At 39.0% G+C, this 22,665-nt stretch overlaps 1 long non-coding RNA gene across 3 annotated transcripts in view; it reads right to left on the reverse strand.

Moving 5' to 3' along the window:
- Positions 1-8,634: 8,634 nt before the first annotated feature.
- The window catches only part of LOC103349547 (uncharacterized), a 569,252-nt gene continuing 555,221 nt past the window's right edge, over positions 8,635-22,665 (reverse strand). For 2 of the 3 annotated variants that reach the window (XR_011381920.1, XR_011381922.1), the window contains 5 exons: positions 17,616-17,856; positions 15,981-16,167; positions 15,513-15,589; positions 14,063-14,316; positions 8,635-9,650 (listed from right to left, as the gene is read on the reverse strand). This is a non-coding gene — a long non-coding RNA (uncharacterized lncRNA). Of the gene's footprint in view, positions 9,651-13,938; positions 14,317-15,512; positions 15,590-15,980; positions 16,168-17,615; positions 17,857-22,665 lie in introns of those variants that run through there. The other variant, XR_011381921.1, reaches the window with a different exon arrangement.

Here is a 22,665-nt window from a genome sequence, read left to right on the forward strand (position 1 = left end):
CTTCATGACAATTTACAATGCGCCATACTTACAGGAAGAAAATATAAGAACTATAGATCACTTTTAAAGATTTTTACATAGGATAACATATGCAGAGGTAAGTATCTAGGGTGTTCAATTGTATATGGAAATATGAATGGTTGAATAATTGGCACATTGCTTTGTCCAAATGATAATTGATAGATAATCTATTCTGTTTTATTTCAGTAGATTTTACAAGTCTAATAGAAGTCCTATTTCTGCTTGCTTTGCAGCTTTCCCTGTGTATAACAGAAGCACGGAATTTAATCTAAGTGGATGAAACTACAATATAATAGTACTCTGATACATCTGCGTCTTTCCCCTTAGCCTTGGTCATGGAGAATGCATATCGGTGTCATTACATTGAGCTAAAAAGAAGCATGTTTTTATAAGGAAAATGGCCCCCAAAAAACCAATGTGTCTGTATTTTTATTAAGAAGATTCTGGAAGTAGAGTAGTTTATGCTAGAATTCATTTAGTCTCTATGAAAGCCAAAATATTTACATACTGAAGTCATCCGCCACCCCATCATTGATAGCTCTTTTGAAAAAAATGATGTTTGAACTCTTCTCTGATTTAATAATCTTTAAGCTGAATTCACCCTTAAGTATCATTTTATTCACACAGTACTACATCAAAAATACAAAGAAGAGAAAATGTGTTGGATAAAGGATAGCTAATCATTCTATAGGACACAAGATAAAGACCAGTTCTATTCACAATTAGGAATCCCATAATAGAATATTTCTAGTGCCTCCTGCCCCTATCTAATGGAAGTTTCATTTACATTGTGGTCTTTTTCAGTTGTACATGAAAATACTGAGTTAAAACCTGCCTGTGCAGTGGGTGTTTGATCTGGCAGTTAAGACTCTGGTTAAGATACACATGGCTCATCTCTGAGTATCTGAACTTAATAGTCTGCTCCTGCTCCTGACTCCAGTTTCCTTCCAATGCAGACCCTCAAGGTAGCAGTGATGGTTCATATAACTGGGTTCCCACCAGACACACAGGTGATAGGATCGAATTCTTGTCTCCTGGCTTTGGCCCCAGCCCAGGCCAGGCCATTGCAGGCATTTGGATAGCGAATCAGTGAAAGGAAACATTCTCAATCTCTTCTCCTGCTCCTTCTAATTAATTAATTAATTTTTTAAAAGTTACCTAATTTTTTTCTGTCATGTCAATAATATAAACTCTGTGTGGAATGGTGATTTGGTCTTGTCACTCCAACTTTTTCAAGTCTAAACTATGACTCTTGTGCATTCTTTCTCTCTTCAATATCTAAATCTTCAACCACCTGAGGACTCTGTGGTTTAGATTTGGTTTGGGTTTTTGCTTTTCATCATTCAGCCAATCTTTCAGAATTTCCTTCAACTTCACATACTACAACTTATTTGTAAAAGAAATATCAGAAAATTGCAACTTAATATTCTTAGATTAATATTTTAAGAAGTGAATAGATTCTATTCACATGAATTTATCTGTCAGATGCATGCGTATGAAGATATCACCAAGTTCATGCTATCCAGCATATTTTGCTAATAATTTAGCTATGTAATATGTTGCGCATTTAAGGATTTTATCTTATGTTTTTTATAACACTGTCCAGAAACCCACACAAGTGAAATTGTCTTTTGTTAAACTTTGAGGATACCTGATGTAGATATAGTTCTAACTGGCTACCGCAGCTGTGTAGTAGTTGAACCTAAAGCAAACCTGGAGATCTTTTATTCCATCACTGCCATGTGCAATTAAGAAAATGCTCAAGGTGCCAAAGACAAAACTAAAACACTTAGCACTAGGTTTGAAGTTCACAGTTCTTACTGGAACAGCTCACACTTACAATCCATCAAAATGCTGCAAATTAGTCCTCTGCAGACAAGCAGCCTTAGAAGTGTCACTGGTCTCTTCACTCCTTGGGTCTTCCAGGGGATTCCCAACCATGTAGATGTATATTTACACTGTCCTTCAAAACCTGTCAGAATTCTCCGCCCTCATCCTTTTCCTATTATGCTCTCTTCCCCATTATCCCTCCTTATATTCTCAGGCAGACCTGCTCACTTTCACTATACCTCCTGAGTCTGCTTTTGCCTAAAAACCATCCATCGACATTCTCTTCCAATCTACTACAATCAGTTGAGTTTCATCTCCTTCCATGTAAAGGTTTCTGTAGGTTCACTTCCTTTGGTGTCTCAGGATAGTTGACATTCTCCATCCCTGGTGATGGTATCATGCTTCTGATGACACAGCCTTAAATATTTCAGTGCTCCCCACTAGTCAGTCACTGTGGAAGTGTTGAGGATATGCACCAGGCACCTCAGGGGTATCACTCTGTTCCTCTCTGCCTCTCTGTTTCTTGTCCTAAGGCCATTACCTGACCAGCTCTGAATGGGTTCTGACTATCTTCCTGTATGTGCTCTCTGTTGTTGCTTTGTTATTTCTCTCTCAATTCACTATGGTCTAGTGGGCAGTCGAGGGCATGGAGGTTGCAGTGGGCAAAAATGAATGCAGCCTCATTTGTGCCCATGACACCCAGAATCTGCAGCTGGAGCTTTGGTTGTGCCCAAGGAAACCACAGCTGTGATTGAAAACCAAGATGAAGGCCGGCGCCGCGGCTCACTAGGCTAATCCTCCGCCTAGCGGCGCCGGCACACCGGGTTCTAGTCCCGGTCGGGGCGCCGGATTCTGTCCCGGTTGCCCCTCTTCCAGGCCAGCCCTCTGCTGTGGCCAGGGAGTGCAGTGGAGGATGGCCCAGGTGCTTGGGCCCTGCACCCCATGGGAGACCAGGAAAAGCACCTGGCTCCTGGCTCCTGCCATCGGATCAGCGCGGTGCGCCGGCCGCAGCGCGCCAGCCGCGGCGGCCATTGGAGGGTGAACCAACGGCAAAAGGAAGACCTTTCTCTCTGTCTCTCTCTCTCACTGTCCACTCTGCCTGTCAAAAAATAAAAAAAATAAAAAAATAAAAAGAAAAAAAAAAAAAAAAGAAAACCAAGATGAAGACCCACTAGAAGATTCAGTATTGGCTCCTGAAGACCCCACTCTTCATGTAAGTGTTGAAGAATTAAACAAACAATATATGGCAGAAAGTGAAGAACTCTACATTTCCTCATGAACTGTCACTGGCAGCCTCTGGATAAGGTTGACTCCAGCATCCCAGAGTGAAGCTAGGCATACATTAAGCTCCCCAACTATTGTATTCACTGTTTTGTCTTTTCTGGGGGTGGGCAAAAGCGAGTTGTTCCAAGAGTCTTCTGGATTCTGTATATAAATAGAAACTTCCTGGACTCAAATGTGATTGACATGATAGAACACAATGTAAAATAAAGTTTGCCACTATCTCTTTAAAAAACAAAAGTAGTGAAGAAGAAAAGAGTTGGAGTATTCATTTGTTGGTGGAAGCTAAAATGGACCAATTCATTCATTGTAGTTCCTCTTAGAATTTGTCTAAAACAGTGCTAAGGGAAGTCTGACCAGCAGGCAGAGGTAAGAGTGCTAATCTTGATCATTTATTTAATAAGGAGGGAGAAGTGATCTGAGATATGATTACACATGCACTCATGGATGCTGGAAAGTGATTTGCTCATAGGGCAGAGGAATACATTTGGAAACCAGGGAGTCATGAGTAGAGACAGACACAGATGCACTTTGAGGTAGATGTAAAGCTTATACATCTTTTGTGTGTCCTGTTAATCCTCACCAGCAAGTGTCTACCTCATTGAGTGCAGAGTAGGCTCTCTCATTTCAGGAGTTATTGGCCAGTTTGTTTCCTTAACTACTCCAGTGTCCAAGTGAGCTTGGGCAATGGGATAATGCACAGAGTAGCTACGATAGAAAGGTTGGAGACTCTGCATGGCCTCCTTTCCATTCAAGCCAATTCAGTTACTGTCAGTTCTTAATCTCTACCAGTAGTAGAGGCCAAATCTGAGCCGTTGGTGGAGCACCATTCCTTGAAGCAGTCAGTAACTTGTCAGTAGGTGGGTTTACATAGAGCTTCTTCCTTCAGAAATGAGCAATTGGTCCTCACCAGAGATTACGAGGGGATTTAGCCAAGAGAAGGTGAGAGAAGTATTGATGTTAGTATGAGGGGTTGTATAAAGATAAGAGACCTCATGGGCTATTGCAGCAATTACAAATAATCCGGGTAAAGTTCAGAGAGATGGTAAGAGGATGAAGAGAGAGGCAAATGCCAATTCACAAAGTCCTAAAAATTCACACTACAAGGGATTCAGAATTCCAAAGGTCTCCAATGAACAGACAGGCAATCAAATGGGTGAGACAGAGCTAGTGCTCATAGAAATTTTAGTCAGTGATATTGAATATGTCTCTTTTAAAGGCATTCAAATTCTCCTTTTCTTAAATTGAGCTCCATGCCTGTGGACTCGTCTCTGGTTTCTAATACAGTCATCCCTAGTTTTCCATGTGGAATTGGGTGTCCAAGGTTTATGCCTTTGGGTAACACAATCTGCAGCTACTCAAGTCCCTTAAATAAAACAGAGTAATGCAAGTATTTCTGTATAACCTATGCACATCTTCATGTATACTTTAATCAGGATGGGGGGATCTTCATTCTGCCAAAAGCCATTTTATATTTACACTATCATTTGTGGGCCTTGCAACACTTTGAACTTAAAATTATCCTGCTATAGATTTATTGAATTTTGAGTCCCATGGGCCAGATCTGGAAGGGCCAGATCAAAGGATTTCAAGGACCTTATCCAGCCTATGAGTCAGACATTCCCCACCCCTTCTTTAAGTCATCTTTACATTAACTGAAATACTTAACACAATGTAAAGAGTTGCTCTACTGCATCGTTTAAGGAATAATGACAAGAAAAACTGTACAAGTTCAGTACACATTTTAATGATTTTACTGGCAGATACCGGGCATGTAAACATTCAGAGCCAACTGTGCAGGTTACCAAGTTGTATGTAGTGGTAGTTACTAAAATTAGATTATTCCCAAATCACTGGGGAATTTGCTAAGACATTCAACTATCTGTGATCCAGATCTACCTTGGGGTTCTTGTTTTTGTGATTCATTTAAGTTTGGTTTAGAATTGTAATTTGTTCCTTTGGTCAAGGAAATTGACTTAAATGTATTTATTCAGCAAGTAATTTAATGCTTAATATCTGTCAGAGACTCTTCTAGGTTCTAGAAATACAGTAGCGGATAAGCCTGCTTGTCTGATCTTGTGAAACACAGTCGTAATACAATAAAAACCCATATATCACTACTCTTAACAGAACCAAACCAAGTTCTGTTTTCTCTGTTAATCATGAATGAGTCATTTATAGGAAATCTGCTAGTTCATCTGTGATAAAAATAGAATCACAAAGTCATAACATTCTTCCAATTTTCATTACTTTGGAAATAGTCATTCTACTTGCTAGTCAATTTATACATATCATTTCTATAAACCCAGTCTTACAAATTATGCAGAAGAGCACACAGAAGGCTTATTTAATTAATATTATATTATTCATTGCATTTTCAATACCATTCAAAATATGGTGTCAAAAAACAAATTAAACACAATTAGAGGTGAGATTTACCCATTTTTCTATTCTGTGAACTTGACATACTTTGACACTTACTTTTCTCTTTCTGCCACACCTCTCAGTGCCAGCCACTTATTTTGCTTTGCTTTTTAAGGGCTGCTCATAGGAGGCAGGTTTCGAATTTAGAGAATAAAATAAATAGAAATTGTTTAAAACAAGAATGTTGTGACCTCCTGTTATGATGGAATTTCCCTCATGAAAATGTCAATGCTTTTTTTGAATCCTATCAAACAGTTTCCTCTACTTCCACCCATCTAGGTCTCAATCCCCTGGGAGTTGGGGGAGGATCCCACCCTGAATAACTTCCATTCTGATATAAAAATTACAACTCTCAAGAGACTCCAGGCACTGTGGTCCTGAACCATGACCTGGACTCACTGTTGTGGCTGCTCCTCCAGATGAGCCTGCCAGTGAGGAAATTAGGAAAACTCTGGAATGTATTTTGTGGCCAGGATAAACTCAATCTGGAGGGTCAGAGATGGAGTACTGCCTAGCATATGGGAGTCCTAAAGAACAGTTGAGACACTCCCAACATTCTTATTTGTTTTGTTTTACGATGTTGGCCACACACTAATTTCAGGTGGCACTCCTTTATCCAAAGTGGTTTGTAGGCAAGCAGCTGCACTGTGGAATTATTCTGGTAGTTAAGCAAAAATAAAATATTTTTCCTTTTGAAGGAGATAAAATATTGGATGGCAAAGATGGGACCATGCAGCATTAGCCAGAAAGACTCCCTTAGTACACTTAGTTTTCTTCACATATTTTGGTTGCTCCAACATTTTATTCAATACCTACTATGTGAAAGACCCAAGGCAAAGTGCTTGATTTGTTTGTGTGATGTAGACAAAATGAGACCCTTTAGTAGCAGGTTCATTCACTGCAACTGCATTATCATCATGCTCCTTTTCAAATTATTCTATTTTCATGTAGGGACAAGAACTCACTGTGAAAATTCAAATTCACAATCTACTTACAACAGGTGTTCTTCATATGGGCGAATAAAAACACTCTAGTGTTGCCAGTGTTAAAAACTCATATTTCACTGAAACAATTTTGTGTTAAGTAGCCAAAGCAAAATAATTCCTAATGATTTTTCTTTCAAATTTTTTCCTATAAACATACATCTGTTCCTTTGGGGATTTAATCGGAGAAAGCCCATATTGGCCAAAAAAGAAAAAAAAAATCTCTGTGTTTTCTTCAAAACACCTCTTATTTTGCATTTAATCAAAGTCTTGACTTCATTTGCTGTGGGTTCCACATTACTATTTTTCACACTTCCACTTAAAGACCACAGGCTTACCAAGTAGAAGTATTAAGTGTTCAGGGATGACCGTAAGGGGCAAATTTCATCACAACATGAAACATAGTATTGGGCAACACCAAGCCTAGTGCAGGGCTGCTGTGCTTGTCTTTCTTATTGAATCATTTGCCAAGAAATCCAATCCACAATAAATAGACAAATGTCTGAGATCACTGTGGCCCAGTCTCTGATGAGGCAGCTGCCTGCAGGCTGTGTTTGTTGTTCTGAGACACTGTAAATACGAATATTTTATAAGCTCGGGTACAGTCTAGAAATGAATCTCATAAGCATAATTCACCATTTCCAAGTTTTCAAAGTCTGAAGAATTTCTACTCTTGGTTGGCCTGTGGATTTGACTCTCAGTTCCAGGAGCTATGATGCACAGAGACAATTTAGGATGTGCAAAGTCTCAACTACACTATCTCAGAAGGAGAGAAAAGCCCGAGTTTACATAACCAAATATAATTCCTAGACACTCAAAATTACAGAGTAGAAAGGGGTATAAAAGGAAAAGTTGTTAGAGGGTAAATTAAGGGAACCAAAGTAAAAGGACAGGTTAAACTCACATACACAAATACACACAGTGTTGACTACTGAAGATGCACTCTTTTCTACCATAAAGAAAAGCGTGTCATATCATATTGTGTGAAAGTACCAACTGCGGATACTCTGCTAAAACACTTGACAAATTAAGTCTTTTCTACTTACATTTCCTTCTAATTCTCATCATCCTTTGTCAAATTTTTGGATCCGATCTGTATCTACATTCTTGTTCTCCCTTAAATGTTTATTTCTGTGTTCACAGAGCCAAGCTCGCTGGCTCTTTCTGCATTCTTTCATTCTATTTCATAAGTGATTCAAGTCGTCTTTGAAGGTGGTGACTTCTCTTCTCAGTAACCTCTTAGGATTGTTTTGCCAATGAGTACCTCTCCACGGGGTGTATTTATCAGTCTGCCCATTTTCTGGAAGTGTGACAAAATATTCAGATGTTAACTCTCTTTTGGATACTGGAGATGGGCTTAGTTAATTTAAAGAAGTGGCTTAGAGGATAGGCAGGCAAGTGGAAAAAGGACTAAAATGAAATTTACATCTTAAATCATGGCAACCAGTAAAACACATTGATTAATACGTGGCTAAAACAGACACAGTGTAAAAGCAATAAAGTAGGTGAAAATGTTTTGTAAATTCTTTAGCTCTGTACACACATTATAGTGATTGTCTTTCCTTTAAGACACCTCACTGAGAGTGAGTTAAATACTCTGCCAATTGCCTATTAGAAACGCAGCCTTAATTAGAGTCAGGAACACCCTCCCCCCTTTGCATTAAAGCGCAATAATGATGGAAAGATCTGCTACATGTGGGATCTTTCTTTTCTTTATCCTAAGTCGGTGATGCTATTTGGGTAATAACTAATGAAAGGACTAGGGTGCCAACCAATTTGCAGTTAAGTGGCTAATTAAGACCCAAAGCAAAGCTGCCAGGAGGTTAGCCTTAAAGTGACACATAAAAGCGATTAGAATGGGGCTGGCTTTGCTAGGACATATTTAAATTTGGACAAAAGTTTGGGCCAGTTATTATTTTATGTTAATATATTACTCTGTAAGACAGCTTTAAAGAGAAAAGAGAATCATTTAGGACATAAGAAATAAATTAGAATATTACTTGGATTCTCTGAACCTCAGATGTGAATAAGAAGCAAAACTGTAAAATCATTTCTGTATTTGCAGTCATATAGGGATATTGTATGTAATTAGATTTCTTAGTCTCAGAGGAAAAGGGGCTAGGAGCATGGTGCACTCTGCTCTCCAAGAAGAAAAAAAAATCTCTTAATTCTTGGGTGTGTTGTCACCTGTCTGTCATATTGCATGAGTTTGACACCTAGCCCAGAATGCCAAGATTTTTAGAGTTGTTAGACTTCAACTTGGGACAATCAGGTGTTACATTTAAATATAGCTGCTCTAATAGCACAAGGGGAAACCAGATTCTGTCTGGGTTTATAAGGAAGATTTGAAGTTGGTCAGGAAAAGTAAAGAGAGGTGGGGAAAATGGAAAAAATAACACAAATTATCCATGGATAAGGGAATGGGGTTTGGGAGAGCAGACGACTTTGAAAATCATAGCCTCAATGGCAACTTACAGTTGTGGGGAAGTACAGTCCATTTATACCTTGCTCTGGTGATTTATGATGTCACTATTAAACCCCTTGATGGCATTATATCCTTGTAATTTGCAGCTGCCTAGCATTTTTTTTCCATGTACAACTCAATAACTCATTGTGCAGCTATTTCGCACACATATAAACACATGCATTAGTGTGACTATGTGTGTGCTGAATCTGTAGTCAATGGAAACCATGGTTTTTGAAGCAATAATAAGTTGGGTTAATAGAAAGCAAGAAATCATGGTCTGGATGTGCAGTCACTGTGTCATTGGCTTTGTCGTGAGGCACCGTAGAGGACACAGCGTCGCATGCTACTACAAACAGATCTAAATTTTGTGTATTTTTAAGAACTGAAGAAGCAAAGTTGTAGGAACAACCAGGAGTGACTTTTGCAGGAAATACATGAGATTTCACAGAGATAAAGAATGGGATATATTCAACTCACCTAAACATTATAGCAATAAGATTAGAAAATCACAGGATTAGAAATACTAACCCTTCAGGGATAAATTCTGCTGACCTTAGAGGCATGGGCAGGAACTCCCCCCAGCAACCAGTGAATATTTGTTTCCTTCCACAGAGTCTGGCTGTGGTCACTATTTATGACGCCATCTATCCAGGAAAAAGAAGGGCTTGAAATTTTGGCTTTAAGAGTATAATACAACTAAGTCATTAGCATTTCTGTGGGAGTGAGAGGTGGTATTTCAACATCTCTTGCACTAGCTTTTAAATTGACTTCTGTAATTATTCTCCGACGGAAACATGACTGCCAGCAACTTTCTGGGGAGTTATTTTTATTTCTATTTGAATATTTTAGCTACAATGCTGGATACACACTGCTGGATCTCTGAGAATGCTGTTCTGAACGGCTATATTTATAAAATGACCAAAGAGCACATGCTGCCTGGATTAAATTTATCCCAAGATGAGAGGTTTTATCTCCAATCATCTGCCTGTTGACTAATCTGGACACATCTTGAGCAGGTTTGATGGCTGAGATGTAACAGGCCATAGTGACTCAGACTTTAAAGGGGCATCCCTTTGTCTTAGCCCTTGCTTTCCTGAATCCTGGAGACAGTGCCTGTGGCTGCTCTGAGTTTATTGTGCCTTAGATAGAGTAGCAGCCTCATTGAATGAGACTGCTCGCTTGATGTGAAAAAATAAAACAAAAAAGAAGTAGGGTGCTCTTTTTAAGCAGGATCACAGAATGACGTAGGTTCCCAGGGAGCTATTTTTGAAAGTGTGGAACGGCTTCTCTACACTGTGTTTCAAATTCTCATCAAGTGTCATTTGCTCCTCCAGAACTGTTCTCTCATCTATACTGTGACTCGATGTTACTATCTTCACATGAATCTCGTAGAGTAACCAGGCAATGAGCTCCTTGAATAAATGAATCTTTTCTTGCCATGTTTTTATTCTTACCAGTATTGCACACAACCCCAGGCAAAGTGTGAGCATTCACTTTTTAGGTTAAGAAGCTGAGTGCTACTCTGTGTTAAAGACACTTAATGGTAAGGGATATATGAACACACAGTCATATATCTGCCTATTACCTACCATAATTTCTTTCCTGAGGCTGCCTTTCTTTGCATTAGAGTTTACTTTTAAAGTCTAAATTGGGATTAGATACTGTGTTTTACACATATGCCTTCCATAAAGTCCGTTAGAAAGATTTCTGTAAGAGGCTCAATATCTCAACCTTTCTCTTTAGAAGATTTTAATGCCCAAATGAAAGATTAAATAATAAGAAAAAACTAATAAATAGAGTTTTGAAGTTAGGATGGTGTGATTTGCCTCCCTACTATACCTTATTAGGGCCTATCAGAACTCCTAAGTGGCGTTACTGCTGGCTACATCTTCCTCTATGGGTTATTTTCTTTTCTATTGAGTAATTCTTTAATGCCCAGGAGTTAAACATTCTGATGAAAAGAGTGTATTTAGCACCTTCTTAGATTCACAGCTACAAAGATTTAAAGTTTTACTGCAATGTTTTTCTTGATCTTATAATTTTAAAGTGCTACCTGTATAGTTAAATGTCTCTCTCCTGATGTGTTTATTTTAGTGATATTTCTAAGATTATACATACTTGCAGGCAACAGTTGTGTAATAATAAGAACCTAACTCTGAAGCACTTTCTACTTCATTTTGCCATGTTCTCAAATATTTTTTGAACCTTTGCGAATTCCAATGCTCCCAATGTCTTATTGGCAGGAGCAGCTTTGGGAAATGATGTTCCGCTTCTCAATATCGTGGTGATGATACAATACCTGAAACTAACATAGTTTTAGCAGTCTGATATTTTTTAAAGAAAGTTGCTAGAATGGATGCAGCCCAAGAGAGGGGAGAGAGCGAGAGCAAGAGAGAGAGCGAGAGAGAGAGAGGACAGCGAGCTTGTATGTATATGATCCTAAGATGAAGAGGCATCTATTCTGGTAATAGTTGTGTCTTTGGGCCCATCTACAGTTTGATTGTACATCAGTTATGATGTGTCTCTTTCTAACAGGAAGGATACCGATCTTGATGAATAGCTAAAAGCTAAGATCATTCTTAAAGGTGTGAGTGATTAATAATGGCCATGCATAGATTTTTTTCTAAGAGTGTAAATAAAATATATCATTCACATGAAGGGCAGGAGTTTGGCAGAATGATTCATAGTGTATTTGGAAGCGTAAAAAGTCAAAGCCAGGGTCTCTTCTAAGCATGTCAAAGAGGAAGCTGGGCTAACCATTTGAAATATTTGAGCTACTATCAGTGTACAAATTGTGCTTTATGGGAGACTGAGGACTAATCTAATTTTGTAAATTGCCACCAATTAAATCAAATAAAAATTTTACCAATTAAACAAGATAAAAATTTTATTGTAATAACAGCATGACAATGATAACTGCATTAAAAAATAAAGAGGGAACTTGGACCATATACCTCATTCTAACCAAAATTTATCATATAGCATTTATATGGCAAAAACTCTTATACTGCAGGGTTTGCATGAAGCTTGGTTTTCATGTCATTAGCATTCCTATCAAAAGTACAGTGGGGGCCTTATTAAAGTGTTCACTAACACAAGACTGGGAAAGTGGTGCTGTTGTTGTGGCACAGAAGTTTAAGCCACATCTGCAATGTTGGCATCCCTTACGGGTATCAGTTCTAGTTTCAGTTACTCCACTTTCAATCCAGCTCCCTGCTAATGCTCCTAGAAAAGCAGCAGAAGATGGCCTCAGTGCTTGGGCCCCTGCCAACCACGAGGAAGACCCAGAGAGAGTCCTAGGCTCCTGTCTTCTGCCTAGTGCAGCCCCAGCTGTTATGGCCGTTTTGGGAGTGAACCAATGTATAGAAGATATCAAGACCTCCCCACCCCACCCCGTGTGTGTGTGTGTGTGTGTGTGTGCGTGTTTCTCTTTCTCTTTCTCCTCCTCAACCCCCATAAATTTGCCTTTCAAATAAATAGATAAATCTTTAGGAAAAAAAGTGGGAAAGTTTTTTTTAAGACAAGTGTTGATATCTAAGTTTGAAAACAAGCAAACTACATGGTTGTTATTCTCTGCCAATGAACTTAAGATCATAATATCACCACAATGCATAAGAAAATAAGTGCCATGTGCCATGCTCCTCCAATGGACTAGTGCCACAGAGGCTGTGGTTGTCCCAGGAGGAAAAGATCCTGATCCCAGGGTAGGAGCGACTTGACTTGCCTTTCACAAGGCACAAGTGAACCAAGGAACATTCCTTGTGCCTTTCTGGCATGAAGGGAAGATGAAGCCGTAGATAACTCATCATAAACTGTTGAAGAAGAGATGTTAATGGCTGTCTATGATCTAAGGCCAATGTCCTTAGAGATAAAAATAAGAGTCCTCATCTATACTTTTTTTAAGAATAAAGAGATTCGAGTCACTGACCTTTTAAAAGTTTATTGACCTATTGTCACATGAACCATTCATGAATATTATTTTCTTCCTGTGATGCCCCTGTATGGACAGGGGCATACACCCTGGCCATGACAGAAGGCACAGTGACATTCTCTCTCTTCAGTGGCCAAAGCCATATCCCTGTCGTTTTTGATGCCTTATGTCCCCTACAAGCCAGCGGTTGTGTAGACCAACACAAGCATGAGGCTCACTGATGGAAGGAGATCTGACAAACACAATGACATTATCATAAACACCACTTTTGAATGTGAAGCTTAACCCATATCAGCGTGCCAATTCGAGTCTCAGCTGCTCTGCTTGTGGTCAGGCTTCCTGCTAATGTCCTTAGGAATGCAGCAGGAAAACAGCCAGGAGTTTAGGCCTCTGCCACCCAAGTAGGGGACTCATATGAAATTTCAGGCTCCTGGATTCCTCTTGGTCCTACCCTGGCTATCGCAGCCAATTGGGAAGTGACCGAGTGAATGAAAGTCTCACTCTCTCTCTCTCTTTCAAATAAATAAAATAATAAATATTGAAAAACAAAATAACAGAATACCATACTGACTTCAATATAGTAGAGTGTTTTTCTTTCTCCTTATTCTCTCCCAAAATACACATTTTAGGATCATTTTGCTCTGGATGAGAGAATTCATCTAGGTGTGTACATTGTATGGATTTTTGAGTTTCTGGAGTGATTGAATTTAAAAATGGTTCAGTTCTATAACACAACAGACTGGGATTTGAGAACCTCTGGATTCATGTGGGACATGTCACTTATGATACACGTTCAAACAGAATCCAAAGGTGTGTCTTCAGAATGGAAACATTTAAATTTCGATATCTAGGAAGCACTGAGAAACACTATCATGTGCTGTACCATAATTCTAATTCCAAGTTGTATCGTCTCTGCATAAACAAAAACGAAAGCATGAGATGGCTGAAAGCAACGAGGACTGAATCCAAAGGTTGAAGAGTATTGCTCTCCTCCCAAGCTCTTTCTCAGGATGTATCAGAAGATTTAATGAGGACACAATTATACATGTACTTCTAGTCACCATTCTGTAAAATACGGGTCATATAGAATCACGCTTAGTTTATGGGAAAACAAAATATACTAACCAGTCATCAACCAAACAACTCCTTTGCAAGTGTCTCAGAAAACTTGGCTGTTTTCTCCAGAAGAGGAGAGCGAGCAAGTCGTTTCCTCCTCTGCTTGTCTGTCTGGTCCTGTGTGGGAGTGAATGAGTTCGTGGAAGTGTCTTCTTCACCCTGTGTGGCCTGGGTGGGTCCAGAGCTGCTGATTCTCCTGCTTGTTGCCTACTGAGATGCTTCCCAATCTTTCCTTTGTTTAATCACGATGACAACCAGATGACCTGAGAAGAACAAACAATGACAGTTGAAAGGCACATGGTCACACTTCCCTTGAGTTTCCTCATAGGGTACATTCTCTAAAGTCTGTCTCTGATTTATGACACAAAAAGTCCTTATATGTCTTTTTTCCTTTTTATGCTGCTCTGATGATCACCACTTCTGTCCTTCCGCTCAATTCCACAAATCCTTCTCATCTGGAAAGACCCTAGTTATGCTTGGGCAAAGAAATGCATCATGCTGAGGTCTCTGACAGTGGAGTCACTAATGGCTTCCCAATTTAAAATACGATTATTACTATTATCTTGTTTTCTTCTAACACCACTGTAGCATTGCTTACAGATTAGTTCTCCTTTAAGAGATAACTAACTAGCTCCACGTCTTCATAAATCAATGAGTTACTAAGTGACTAACTCAGAGACAATCTAGGAGAATGATCTTATAAGGAATCAGTCTCTTTCTTCTGGAATCTGCCCAACTTTTGTCATCAAATATAGTGCAAAAGTGGGAAACTATTTTCTCTTAGAGTTGGTATTAACACCACCATTCAGAATGAAGTCATACTTTAATTTTAATTATTTGTTTTAATGAATTTATTTGATTCCTTTGACTCAACATGTACACAATCTGACCGAACAAGTGTTTCAGTGAAAACAATGTTTACAGAATAATTCAGGTAAGGTATTTCCAGACTGGCAGGATGCAATTTTAATGACACTACCACTCTCAAGTGTGTGCTACCTTGTATTTCATTTACAGGGCTTATTTATCAACATCATACAGTGCAAGAGGATTTTTCCCCTTTTAAGTCTTTATAATGGCTACTTAAAATTATTTTTAAAAAAGGAGACATAGGAAAAGGTTCAACAAGAAATGTAGTAACATCACAAGAGCAGTTTAATTTAGTCCTTTCTACTTCCAAATCACAGTTCTCCTTTGGTGTCGTCAGGCTCCAATATAATTTTCAGAAACAATACAGCAATGAAATTCCAGAAAAATTATTGGAGGCCAAATGTAAACAGATAGATGCTCAGCATCTGAACACTGCTGAAAATGTCTCCAAAATGGCCCATATGTTCTTCCAGAAAAAGCAGCAGTCCTGACAGTGAACCATGAAGTATTCTGGAGGCAAATGGCAGAGGGCCAGTGTCTTAAGGGACAGCATTTTCCACTTTAAATAACAGACAAAATAAAGCTTTACCATGTTCTTGGTGATGTAGAATTCAGTAAACCCTTCAAAAGGATGTAGAGAAAAACCTTCTCTCCTTAAGCCTGATGCTGAGAAGAAACAGACAAAAATTGAGAATTGCCCTGCCAGGCAGCATAAAGGATCAATTGGTCTCTTTCTGAAATTCCGGAAATTCAATGAATCGATAGACTGTTAGGATTAGGCCACACACACTGAAAGTGATTCCTTGTAAGTGCTGGATACCAAAGATAACACAGACCTCTTCAGAAAACACTGAATACAATGTACTTTTTAAGAAAAAGACTAAATTGTGTACCAGCAGGAAATGAAAACAGCTTATTTTTTAATAGGCCTCTGCAAATGAGGATGTTTTGGCAAGGGTAAACTAATGCTTAATTGAAAGATATGCAATTTGCAGGTAAATATCAAACTTTATTTTTTCATTTCTCATTTGATTTTTGTTATTTCTAGTTCACTTACCCGGTCTCTAAAAATGGCAAAATCTCTGTCATCAAATAATTTGGACTTAATTGACATTCCCCAAGGCAAGCAAGCTGGAAACATAATAATTCTTCTGAAAGCAAACATCCTTTGATGAATATAAGAATCAAGTGATCAGAGACTATTTTCTTGGTCATTCTCAAAAGCCCATCCATCTTGATGTGGCCTATGACACAAAAATTAAAAAATACAAAATGATCATTTTTAAAGTGATAAATAATTAGTGGAGCAGCTGGGTTCCTAAAAAAAAGCTTTTACATTATGATAAAATATACATTAGACTGAGACACTTATTTGATCCATTTTTTTAAAGATTTTTTTATTTGAAAGCTACAGTTACCGAGAGAAGGAGAGGCAGGGATACTCCATGAATGACAACTAGGGGGGCTATGCCAGGCCAAAGCCAGGAGCCAGGAGCTTCTCCTGGATCTCCCATGTAGCTTCAAGGGCCCAAGGACTTGGGTCATTTTCTGCCAGTTTCCCAGGTGCATTAACAGGGAGCTGGATCAGAGGCTGAGCAGCCAGGACTCAATCCGGTGCCCATTTGGCTTGCCGGTGCTACAGGTTGTGGCTTAACCCATTGCACCACAGCACTAGCCTCTGATCCTTAATTTTAAGTCAATGAATTTTCCATCAAAACATGTAAAATTTACCCAACTAAAATTAAAAATAATTTCTTAGGCTTTCTTTAGATTTTAATAAAAAGGAGGTAAAAACAAATAAGAATGCATTTAAAATTTTTATGCAAGTTTAAAAACTATTGTAAGAAATTGGTCTTACATTTTGCATGATTATTACTAATGTTTCAGATTTCTTGACATATTTTCAGTGTATTCTTAAGCCAGAATCAGAAAACATATGGTTTGTATTCATTGGATGATAATATCCAAAATTCTGATTGCTCCTTGTGGTAGGTTTTAATTGTTCCTACATGATTTTCTGGGAAAGATTGACTCTTTTAATGAGTACTTTAAGAGATGTAAAATTTAGTATTTTCAGTAAAATAAAGTAAATTAAAATAAGAATTGTGACCATTGCTCAAAAACTCACTTTCTACAACAGACTGCTGTTCTCACTTTCTGTGGTAGACCAGCACAGGAACAGGAGCAAAGCTATACACGCCACTACTTCTGAACAACTTAAAAACATGTATAACTTTGTAGCATGGAGTATGGTACCCAGCTGGTGATCAATGTCCATTCTAAATGTGAATTAGATCTGCTGTGTTGATGATATTTATATACATTTGTAAGACAGCCTTATTTTAGCAAACAACAGCTTCTCTTTGAAAGTCTGGCAAAAGACACAAGTATAAGGAACCTATTCATCTAATAAATCCTTTCAAGTTTAAAAGTCTTTCAAAAATATATGCACATTGTGCCTTAACACATTATGTTCCTCAAACAGCATTGCTTGAGGTTCCGTGATGCAACAGACCTGCCAGACCATCAGGTACTTTTGCCATTAACTATGCTGAAAATATATTTGAGAATACACTAGCTCTAAGTCCCTGCTGAATCGAAAGCATCCCAGAATTTGACTGCTTTGCTTCTATTTTGCTATTTCACATTTTTACATTATCAGCTTAAAGTAAAATATACAAAATATGCTTACTTGAATGTTCCAGTTGATCAGGGTGTGGATTTCCTGGAATCCACAAAACAAGCAAAGAATATTTAACTGGGAGAGGCCTCAGGAGCTCCACCATAAATCTGAGCTGTTTAACCAGACTTTTTTGCATTCATTGTAGGTAGGATGATAAAACCCTGGTTGATTTTTGTTTATTTGTTTTGTGAAAGAAAATATTTCAAATGCCTTGTGCATTGTCCATCTGGCAGGAGAGTCTGTTGTAAGCCTAGAATCAATTGATAAAAAAAAATCCACAAAGTCTAGCATTAGAAAAACTGTGATTCAATCCTAAGGGACCAAAACTGGGGCATGTGAGAATTCCTTCACAATATTCTCAATATAGTCTATGATTCTTTTTGACAGATTTTCCCAGCCCAGCCCTACTATTGAGGGCGTGTTGGTCCAATTTCTGTAGCTATAATTGAATACCTCAGACTACGTATTTTGTAAAGAATAAAATTTACAGTTCTGAAGGCTGAGAGGTCCAAGGTCAAGAGTCCAGACGCAGTGAAGGTCTTCTTGGTGCTGAGGACTCTGAAGTATCCTGAGACAATAAGGGTATCACATGGCACGAGAGGTATATATCAGAGACAGAGCTGAACTCACTTTTATAATAGACCCACTCTCTAAATATCCCCTTACCTGTTATCCCATTAATCCATTCACAACAGCAGAAACACCATGACTCAATAACTGGGTAAGGGCCCCTCCCAGTCCCACATCTCAATATCTCCCAATGGGGATAAAGCTTCAATGGGAGCTTTGGTAGGGACATTCAAAGCATAGCAGAGGGGTTCTGGACAAATATTTCTGCAGGCCCTCTGTCCATATAAAATTTTGATTTAAAATATATTATAGGGGCTAGCATTGTAGCATAATGGGTTCAGCGGTAGCATCCCATATGGCACAGGTTCTTGCCCTAGCTGCTCAAGCTCACATCCAGCTCCCTGCTAATGCACCTGGGAAAGCAATGGAAGATGACCCAGGTTCTTGGACCCCTGCACCCGTGTGGGGGACTCAGATGAAGCTCCTGGCTCCTGGCTTTGGCCTGGCTCAGTCCTGGCTATTGCAGCCATTTGGGGAGTGAACCAGTAGATGAAAAATCTCTCTCTTTTTTCTCTCCATCTCTTCCTGTCTCTCTGTAACTCTACTTTTTAAAACAAATAATCAAATCTTTAAATATATGTTTATATATTACAATTCATGGCTTCATAAGTGGTGGAGATACAGAACTTGAATAATTGATAGGGAAGAAATAGTTACCTCTAGGTTTGTTGTCCAGTCAGGACATGGGAAGATACACCCTGATGTCCAGGCACTAGCTCTTCCTGTTCAGGACTGAGAATCACCCTTTACCTTATTTATTGTACAACATGTATTTTCCTAAATGGTTTCTCAGCTCTCACCACATGTAAAAGGTAACAACGTTATGGTTTCTCACAATGCCATGGCTCTTCAGAACATGCTGGTATTTATTTATCTATTCATTTATTCACTCATTCATTCAAAAGGCAGAGTAATGGAGGGAAGGGACAGAGATCTATCTTTCATTGGTTTAACCCCCAAATGTCAGCAAAAACCAGGGCTGGGCTAGGCCAAAACCAGAGCATAGAATTCCATCTTGGTCTCCCACTTGGTTGGCAGGAGCCCAAGTACTTGAACTAACATCCACTGCTTCCCCAGGTGCATTTATAGGGAGCTAGGTCAGAAGCAGAGCAGCTGAGATTTGAGTTGACAGGCCAATATGGTATGTTAGTATCACATCTGGCAACTTAACTTACTGCACCACAATGTTGGCCCCAAAATATTAGTATTTAAACAGTATAGTTCCCAGGGTCAGCACCGTGGCATAGTGGGTAAAGCCGCCGCCTGCAGTGCCGGCATCCCGTATGGGCGCCAGTTAGAGCCCTAGCTGCTCTACTTCCAGTCCAGCTCTCTGCTATGGCCTGGGAAAGCAGTGGAAGATGGCCCAAGTCCTTGAGCCCCTGCACCTACGTGGGAGACCGAGAAGCTGCTACTGGCTCCTGGCTTCAGATTGGCTCATCTCCGGCCATTGTGGTCACTTGGGAAATGAGCCAGAAGATGGAAGACTTTCTCTCTCTCTCTGCCTCTGTCTCTCTCTCTCTGCCTCTGCCTCTCTGTACTCTGCTTTTCAAATAAACAAATCTTAAAAAAAAAAAAAGGAGGATTAACAAAAGCAAAATTTTTAAGTCAAATTATCTCTTAAAAAAAAAAAACAATATAGTTCATGCCACTACAGCTCCCTAATGAATTTGTCTAGTTACAGCTTGACTTGTTTACTTGCAGTATCATTCACTAAACTTCCAGTGACTCCTTCAAAGGTTTTCACTGTTTCACTGATGATAACCACAAATCAAAGTCTTACTCAAAGTATCCAAGAAAATGTGAGTTACCAGTCGTCTTGTCTTGTTAATTTTACCACACAGAATTTTATAATTAAGCATGAAATAAGACATATTCTGAACAAGGCTTCTTTTCAAATTTTAGCCAAAATCTTATTTCCAGAATGTCATATCTTTCCATATTGACCACACCTCTGCTTCCCATGTGACTGCGTTTGGGACACGGGAAATTGGTGAGGGTCCCATGAGCTGAGCAAGAAGTATAGTTCTATTCACCCATGGAATCTCCATTTCTCAACCAAAAGGGCTTACTATTAACCCAGAAAAACATGTACCACATCAATTATAAGCAGGGGAGGACGTTCATGGGAAGGCCTGTGAAGTATTATGTAGCAACAATATGGAAAGCCTTCAAGGGGCAAAGGTACATTCGCATCTACAGGCACACACAGACACACCACACACACCAGCGTCTGTCTGGCATGTAGTCCAGAGCCTGCATAAGAGGTGGGACAATTGCCAGAAATGAGTATTGTAACAAGGATACCCCCTGCTGCCCCTGCCATGCTCTGATGCTGTAGTTCAGAGGAAGCACACAATCTGAACACAGAGGGTGACAGCCAAGTTGTTTGGCATACTTATGTGGCTCAGTTCCAAGGTTCAGAGGTAGGCTACCAGTAACCCAGAATTCTGAACTTAGCTGGTGTCCAAAGCGAGTGAAATTCACCCGAAATAGCATGTTAGCCAGTGTGATGGTAGCCCAATGTCATGTGATCGATCCTATGAAATAAATACTGTGATCTGGACTCTGAGCATCTAGTCTCATTGGCCCTGCTGGTCCCAGTAGCTTTTATGCCCTAGAAAGGACCTTAACATTTTTGGTGGAAAGCGCAGAGCTCCTTAAGATACCTACTAGAAATAGGGGCTTTACTTGTTGGTATTTTTACTATCAAGTTGCCAAGAAGATCTTAGATACAAACTCTGTCTTCCTAAAGCAACAACACATATCCCTTTCCATATTATGAAAATGATATTTCCAAATGTATTGTCAAAGAGTGAAGGCAGAAAACTATCCAATAATATTAGAATATCCATGCAGGAAGGGAAATGCCTTACACTTCTGCCCCATGTTGTGAAAACTGGCCCAGGGCTAGGCACATAAAAATCAACAAACACATCTTACTTGATAATAGCTCTTCAGCAACCATAATTAAGAAGTAAATAGTAGGTGGGCACCGCAGCTCAATAGGCTAACCCTCCGCCTGCGGTGCCGGCACACTAGGTTCTAGTCCCGGTCGGGGGCGCCGGATTCTGTCCCAGTTGCCCCTCTTCCAGGCTAGCTCTCTGCTGTGGCCCCGGGAAGGCAGTGGAGGATGGCCCAAGTGCTTGGGCCCGCCCTGCATCCCATGGGAGACCAGGAGTAGCTCCTGGCTCCTGGCTTCAGATCAGCGCGGTGCGCCGGCTGCGGTAGCCATTGGAGGGTGAACCAACGGCAAAGGAAGATCTTTCTCTCTGTCTTTCTCTCTCACTGTCCACTCTGCCTGTCAAAAAAAAAAAAAAAAAAAAAAAAAGAAAAAGAAAAAGAAAAAGAAGTAAATAGTGGAACTTTTAAGCATGAAAAGTCAAGAATCATTGATATTGTCAAAGTAGTTGTTACTAGAAAATAAATTTATGGTAAGAGAAATCATTCTTCATTATAAAGAGTTCCACCTAAGGAAAACAGCACCATCTGCCAATTCTTTAGTTTTCGTGAAAATGCTGAATGAATTTTAAAATTGCTAACGTTACCACCCAAATTAATTCTCATTGTTTCCCTTTTCCTATTTCTGTTTTTGAAGAGAGTCATATTAACCTCTATCCTCTTCCTTTCTACTAAATCAAATTCAATGCTTCACTTTCTATCAAACTTAACATCACCTTTAAGACTAAGACCACCCCATAATGATTTATTGCTTAGAATTAGAGCATCACTTTTGCATATGGTATAGATTATATTGACTCACATATCCATGTGTGTGGGTATCCATAAGCATGTGCATACATATATATATTATACACTATCTAGAATTCATATTTATATACAAGTCCCAACCCCACAAATAAATTAAACCTTATGCTAAACATATTCCTTAAAAAGCTTAATAGCACTTTTCCTGGCACAGGATGAACTGAGAAAAGTTCTCCATATTTTATTAAAGTTTGATTCCACTATCCTACATTGAAATCTTTTAGAAACTTGATGTTTATTAACATATAAAAGCTATTTTTGAATAACAGACATCAATAATTAAGCAATATCACATACAAGAAATACTTCAGTATTAGATGAAATAAGAAATTAAACCAGTGAACATTTTTCAGGTGAAATATAGAGGACTGTATTTCTCAACAAACCTTACTCAACACAAGTCAAAATCATCACAAATTACCACTTCTGTATGCCATTATCCTCATCAGCAAAATCAAACATAATAGAAGATTAAGTCCTTGAAAGCTGAAGCCACATATTATTCATGTTTCTATCCTCAAGAAAATACAACATAACAGTACTCAATAGTTATTTGTTGGGGGAATACATGAAAATCTACATTGATTTGTCTTTTGATACTGATTCAGTTATATCTAAGTCAACACACAACAGATAAAAAAGGTAATTTCCATTCTTTCACAAG

This window comes from Oryctolagus cuniculus, chromosome 14 (assembly GCF_964237555.1).
Source record: "Oryctolagus cuniculus chromosome 14, mOryCun1.1, whole genome shotgun sequence".
In the NCBI taxonomy this organism is placed as follows: Eukaryota; Metazoa; Chordata; class Mammalia; order Lagomorpha; family Leporidae; genus Oryctolagus; species Oryctolagus cuniculus.